This window comes from Petaurus breviceps, unplaced genomic scaffold (genome assembly GCF_028583685.1).
Source record: "Petaurus breviceps papuanus isolate PSGF00001 unplaced genomic scaffold, PetGlider_PUasm1.0 90881, whole genome shotgun sequence".
Taxonomy (NCBI): domain Eukaryota; kingdom Metazoa; phylum Chordata; class Mammalia; order Diprotodontia; family Petauridae; genus Petaurus; species Petaurus breviceps.
In genome coordinates, this window is record NW_027187369.1 from 1,608,747 (window position 1) to 1,616,147 (window position 7,401).

Sequence of the window (7,401 nt, forward strand, 5' to 3'; positions counted from 1 at the left end):
CAGATAGATAGATAGATAGATAGATAGATAGATAGATAGATAGATAGGTAGATATGAAGGAGACAGGTTGGACAACAGCTGAGGCTCACAGATTAAGGCAGATTAGAATTTAGGAAAGCCAATTATTCCTCTATGAGAATTAGCCACAGGCAAACTTCTTCCAGTGCGGCTGCTTTCAGTTATCTCTGCCTTCCCCCAATCCTTTGAACACTATTTTAAAGCCTAGAAAGTGAACCCTCAACCACAGAAGAGGCTCAGATGCCCAGGACTCAAGATGGTCCAAAGAAAATTTCTCTCCCTCTCTTCCACTCGTGAAATCTGTCTCTGACTTCAAAGGCCAACTCAAGAAACAACTCCTCTGTAAAGTTTTCCCTGAAACTTCCCCTCCAAATGATCTCTTTTTCTCCTCAAACTGCCCTAGGACACTCTGTTTCCATCATCAGGATGATGAGAGGCAACACGGTACCTTGAAAAGAACTCCATCACTGGAGTCAGAAGATGCAGCTTTGAATCCTGCACCTGGCACTATTTGTGGGACCTTGGAAAGATCTCTTAACTTCCCCAGACTCTGTAACTTCATCTGTAAAATGAGGGGGCTGCATTAGTTGACCTCGGAACTCTTTTTCAGCTCTGGATCTAGGAGCCTATGTGTGACCTTGGACAAGCTGCTTCCCCTCCCTGGGTCTCAGTTTCCTCCTCTGTAAAATGAGGTAGTTGGACTAGAGGACCTCCAAGGTGCCTTCCAGCTCTGGATCTAAGGTCCTAGATAGAATCAGAGGAAGGTAGGTTCTATTGCTGGCTCTGCCTCTCTGCTGTTCTGTGTGACCTTTAGCAAGTCCCTTTTCCTCTCTGGTCCTGCTTCCTCTCTGTTAAATGAGGATGGTAAAGAGGGAAGAGTATGGCTCTGGAGTCACCAGCACCAAGGAGGGCTTAGGGTCAAACACTAGCTCTTACACTCTAGCTATAAGAATTTAGGCAAAGTCACTTAAGCTTTTGGGCCTCAGTTTCCTCATCTGTAAAATGCTGGGGGTGGGGGGGTGGATCTCCAAGTGACCTCAAAGGCCCTTCCAGCTCTACATCCATGAATGAATGATCCTCCGAGTTCTGATAACGCTAGGTCCCTATAAAGTTCCATGATGCCGTGATCCTTTGTGCTAACAATTTCCTTTGCGCACTCTATCTGTGATCCTGTAAGTTCCCTTAGGAATTAGATGATTCCTAAGCACCCTCCCAGTTCTACACTCTAAACTGCAGCACATTCTCCCTTGGATACCACCTTATTTGTGCACACAGCACCTAGCCCACATAAGGTTCCAAGCTCCTTAAGAGCCATTTTTCATCTCTGAGTCTCTAGTGCTTGGCACATAGTAGGCATTTAATAAGCATCTGCAGACATGACCCGCCAGCTAAGAAAACTGAAGGGCTAAGGCTGAGATGCCAAGCAGACACTAAGTCAGCCAAGTCCCAGCACCTCAGAGCATATCAATGAGCCAGATGCTGCCTCGGCCTACTGGGGCCCTCTACTGTTTCCCACTGGCCTGCCTGTCATCCCTCCTGCCTGCCAGTCCCAGGTGGGGGGAAAGAAGACAGCCAAACAGAGGCTGCCAGTGGATGTGGGGGCAGAGGAGGGTGGCTTGAATCCCAGCCCTGCCAAGGTCTCTCTGTGACCTTGGACCAGTCCCTTCTTCTCCCTGGCCTCAGTATCCTCTCCTGTAAAATGAGAGGGCTGGATTGGTAAGCTCTCAGGTCCCTACTAACTCAAAATCCTCTAATCCTGAGGGCAATAGAAACCTGATGATGGCACCATGGAAATAACAAAATGGAAATACTTCTCCCCCCACCTTCCCGTTTTGAAGAAAGGCAAAGAAAAGAAATCAGTGGAAAAGCATTCGTTTGTCTCCATTTTATGTTATCTGATAGATGAATGACTCAGCCCCTGACATCTAGTCAGAGAACTCCATGTGTGTTCCAAATTTCAAAGCTATTTCCTAATTCATTATATACGGGCTTAAAAATGGAAATGCTTCCAGCTAATTATAACTGGCTGTCACCTTCTTGGCCAATGGGCACCCCGAATTCCCCCCCACTCGGCCTCCCAGGACCCCGTTACAGGTTAGGGGGTGTTTCCCCCTCCTCTCACTTCCCCTCCCCCTCACCCAGCTTGCCCAGGCTGCTTCACAATGACAGATTCTAACCTCCTGAGAGGGGTGGGGGGAGGCATACATTAATAAAAATGTCAGTGATGTCAACCCTGGGAAGTAACCTGGCATAATTCACAATAAATTACCGCTCGCCATCAGAGAGACACTGCAGCTTATAAGAATGTCACTTTGGGAGCTGAGAAGTCCCCTGCTCATGTGATTTCCACCTGCAGTTTCTAAGCCCATTCAGAGCCCACCAGGGGCTAATTAACTGCCTAAGATGTGCCCATCCCAATGGAATCGATCTGTTCAGACTCAGTTCCCTTACATACCCAGCCTTACAGTATGATAGAGACTATCTAGTAGGGGACCAGATTACCAGGTGTCATTCCCAGCATTACCAAGTCTTAACTGTGTGACCTTGAACCTGTCACTTCCCTTTGAGTCTTCAGAGGGCCATCAACAACCTCGGTCTACCTAGGACTGTGAGGAGGAGTCACTGGGCTCAGTCCACAAACACAGCACCTACAATGCACCAGACACTGAACATACAAAGATAAAAGCTAAACAATCTCTATTGGGAGAGAACCTACCTCCGGGGTTCCAGAGAGCTCCCCAAACCCTATTCTCTGAAAAAGGGGACAATCATAAAATCATCACATTCTCAAGTTGGAAGGGACCTCAAAAACTGTCCAATTCATCCCGCAGCTGGCATTAGCTTCTCTACAATGTTCATCCTACCTTCACCAGAGTACTTCATTGACAGGGAGCTCACTACCATACAAAGCAGTGTGCCCACTCATTGTTAGAAAGTTCTTCCTTATAGAGTGCTATATAGTTCATCTCTCAGTAACATTCCTCAAACTCTATGCCATTGGCCACTCGCTATCACACAGATTTGGCAGAAAGCAGGTATTCAGGAGAACTGGAGGTAAAATCCCAAAAGAACCTTTTTTTATAAGATTGTCTCACCTGTGCAGTGGGCCCAAAGCATGAATGAGAATAGTTGATATTTATTTATAAAGGACTTCAAGCTTTGGAAAGCACTTTACATATGTGACCTGGGAAAAGCCCAAAAAGATTCAGGAAGAGAAAGTGAGATTTGGTGAGATGGAATGTTTGGAGGCATGCATTTCCCAGGTTTATTAGGTTTCCAGTTTTTTGGCTTTGAAAAGACTTCCTGGGTCTTAGCCAGATGGTATAAACAGGATCACATCTGATCCTCAGAGTATCTCTGTGAAGTAGGCAATACAAGAATTCCTCCCTCCCACCCTACAGATGAGGAAACAGACTCCAAGAGGTTAAGTGACTTGCTCAGAGTCACATAGCTAAGGAAATATCCAAGCTAGGACTTTGTAGAGAATTCTCTTGACTCTCAAAGTCTTCTTCTTGTTCTTCTTCCTCTTCTTCTCCTTATTTTCTTCTTCTCCTCCTCCTCCTCCCTCTTCTTCTTCTTCTTCTTCTTCTTCTTCTTCTTCTTCTTCTTCTTCTTGTCATTCTTGTTTTTCAGTCATGTCCACCTCTTTGTGACCCGATTTGGGGTTTTCTTGACAAAGGTACTATAAGTGGTTTGCCATTTCCTGATCCAGTTAATTTTACAGAAGAGGAAACTGAGGGAAACAGGGTGAAGTGACTTGCCCAGGGTCACATAGCTGGGAAGTGTCTGAGGCCAGATTTGAACTCAGGAAGAGGAGTCTTCCTGACTCCAGAACCAGCACTCTACCCACCAGAGATGCCCATAGTAGGAGCTTAATAAATGTTTCTTGCACCAGTACTTACGCCATTATACCATCCCACCTCAACATAAGTAGTGAGTTATAACAAGATTCCAAGGTATGAGTCAGTTCTTGTAGCCTATTACAATGCTCCCATGATCCCTAGGAAATAGGACCTTAAGAACATGGGATACTTGGGGACGGTACATAAGGAGATAAAGAAAAGCCATGTAGCAAGAATTAGGATCCAAGGAGGGAGAGAGAATCACCCCAAAATGTGAAGTTAATGGGGCAGCTAGATGGTGCAAGGAGTAGAGCACCAACCCTCAGACACTTAACACTTACTAGCTCTGTGACCTTGGGCAAGTCACTTAACCCTAATTGCCCTGCCTTCCCCCCTCCAAAAAAAAAATAAAAACAAGATGTGAAGTCAATGGACTATATGCCACTTGGCATAGTACTCCCATAGTCCCATCTTAATTTGGGCCCTGTGGCCAGGAATCTCTGCTCATCTATGCCTCACTTGTTCAACCAGCAATACAGAGGACCTCAAGGCCAGAGAGACCAAGGAAATCTGGAAGACTAGGGTATAGTAGTCAAAGAGAATGGTTATAATGGAGGAAAAAGCCACAATTCAGTTGGAAGTGGGAGGGGGCAAGAGTAGTTAGAATAGCAGCATAAAGGAGTTGGACCACTGACCAAATGACAAGAAGAAATCTCACTTTATCAAGTCAAGAATACAAATGTCTTGGTTGCCTCTTAGAATGGAGTCTATTTAGCTGCTGTCATTACTCTCCTAACTCCAGCTGTGACTTGCCACCACATCATGCCCTGGATTGGGGGGGGGGGAGGGAAATGAGCCTTCTAAGTCTCTGGCTCCATCATTTTCATTGATATGGGAAGAAGGCCCAATGGAGGAGGGAATGGACTGAAGGGACTTGAACTGTAATCACTAGATGATGGGGAGAGATATGTGGGAGTGTGGGTCAGAGGACCATGGAATTCCAGACTTAGAAGGGACCTCAGAAACCATCTAGTCAAACATTCTCATTTTATAGAGAGGAAACTGAGGCCCAGGCATAGAAAGTGAATTGCCCAGAGCTACAAAAGGAGTGAGTGACAGAGGCAGGGTTTGAACCCAGGTCCTCAGACCCCCAAAGCCATGCAATTTCCCACATACTACATCATCTCGATCTTTCTCAAACTTTTATATTATTCTTTTTTTTTTTAAGCAATAGGGGTTAAGTAACTTGCTCAAGGTTACACGGCCAGTTATTTCTGGGTGTGGTGCTGAGTATCTAAGCCTGGATTTGATCCAGGTCATCCCGACACTGGAGCCGGTGCTCTTACTCGCTGAGCCACCTGGCCACCCCTGCTTTTCTATCATTCTTGACAGTGACTACAGCTAATGCAGATGAGGGAAGACCTTATCTAGAATGGCAAAAAGAGTGAATGTTCCATTGAAGTAGAACTCAAAGCCACCTTGAAATTCTAGAGGTAGCAGGAGTTGAGACTTCACAAAAAGCTATCTAGTCTCTCCTTCCAAGGAGCTAGGACCATCACTTGCTTGTTGACAGCCTAGCAGAGGGATACCTTCCTCATGGCCCTAGATTAACCCCATGCCATAGATTCAAGGAACAGTAAAACCAGAAGGGCCCTTAGAATACAAAGTTCCACAGCTAGAAAGGGGCCATCAAGATCAAATAGTGCGACCTTGTCATTTGACAGAAGAGGAAACTGAGGCTCCAACTTATTTGAGGTTACCCAGTGAGAGAAAAGGACATCATTTCTTGGCTTGGGACTCTGTAAAGTTAGTTTACTTTCCCATAAATCAGAGCTATAGCTATGGCTGTGCTCCTCCTCTACAGGGGCTAGAGAAATCGACACGTACATGGGGCAGCTATCCATCAAGCGTGGCTCCCGCTGCGGCCACCCAAGCCCTCACTGCTTGGCCCAGGTGCACCTGCCAAGCCAGGGACAAAGGGAAAGCTGCAAGACTTGAAGCATGCTTCTCACTTTGAACCAAGCTACCTGAGAGACCATCCATCAAGAAGAACTGCATCGAAGCGGCGGGTTACAAGCTGCTGGTGAACGCACACACATGCAGAGAGAAAACGCAAATAAAATAATAAGTGGTAACAACTGCTAATATCAGTGATGGCAGTTTGTAGCTGTCAGAGCTGTTCATTCTCCTCTCATTAACGGATGCTCTTTCATGTGGCTAGTTTAGAAGGGAAAATAACGTTGCTAGTTATCACTTGGCAGAGGCTGAGAGCTGGAAGGAAAAGGCCTTTGAGATCAAACAGCAGGTCCAATCAGAGGGGAAGTGGCTTGTCCCAGGTTCCACAAAGCCAGGACTGGAATCCAGAGCTCCTGGCTCCCAGGTCATTCTGGGGGTCTGCTGTGCCACAAGGCAGGAAAGGTGCTGCCTGTTCTGGGTTCCTATCCTGGCTGGTCTTCCAAAGAGGCAAAGTAGGGACCCAGATCAGCACTTTGGCCCAAATATATCTCCCCCACCTGCCTGCTATGCCGCCCAGAAATTCCCATCATTAGCCACTCCTTTGGGGGGGAAAGTATTGAATGGTCTTGTTCAGGCACAAGTGTTACCCCCAAAGGGTGACGATCAGATCAGTCATGGGCATCAAAGTGGGTGGGGGGAAAAGACAGAAAGATTCCAAAGATGTTTGCTTAGAGCACAGATCACAAATCTAGAGGCAAAAGGGACTTCAGAAGCAACCCTCTCGTTTTACAGACCAGAAAACTGAGAGAGGCCCAAAGATATGCCCAAGGTCATAGAGATAGGAAGTTATCATAGGAAGGATATGGAACCAGGTCCCCTAACTCCAGGGCTAACGACTCCCTGCTAAACAATCTTGCTGAGGACCAGTCCAATTTCTGCTGTCTCCTCCTCCAACCTATTTCTACCTCCTGTCAATTCTCAGAGCCTCCCAGATACTCTCCTCCAAGCCCCCAGGCAGTGCTCAACCTACCTAGCCCCTCCTATCAGCACAATGAGTGGAGCTTTGGGAGGAAGCCCAGAACTATTTGTTCAGGGACCCAAAGTTTGGGAATAAACATCTCTACCTACCTCAGACTATCCTTTGCAGGTTCTTGAAGATTTACAGCAGTCATGCCCCACCCCCCACCCACCAGGACCTTAATAGCCTGCCCTGTCAAAACCAATCTGTTTGCCAGCAAAGGGCCCCCGGCTCAGGCAGGAAGGGTCTTTCACTGCCCTGGCTGAAAGCAAAGAACTGAAAAGTAGAAGTTGGGGGGAGGGAGGGAGTAAAGTGGAAGGAAATGACTATGAAGGTAGAAGTGGAGGGGGGGGAAATAGGTGGAAAAGAAGAGCTAAGACTGTAGGACAACCGTGTCAGGGAGGCTGGAGAAAGGGATCCCTCTAGGAATGGGGGGGTCAGACTAGATCAGCTCTGAATCTATGATCATTAGGAGGATATGATTGCCACCTCCTTTCATCCAAGCTGGAATCCTTGAGAGGGGAATGGAAGAGAAGGGGGACATTGGAGAATGGAATTTAGAGATTA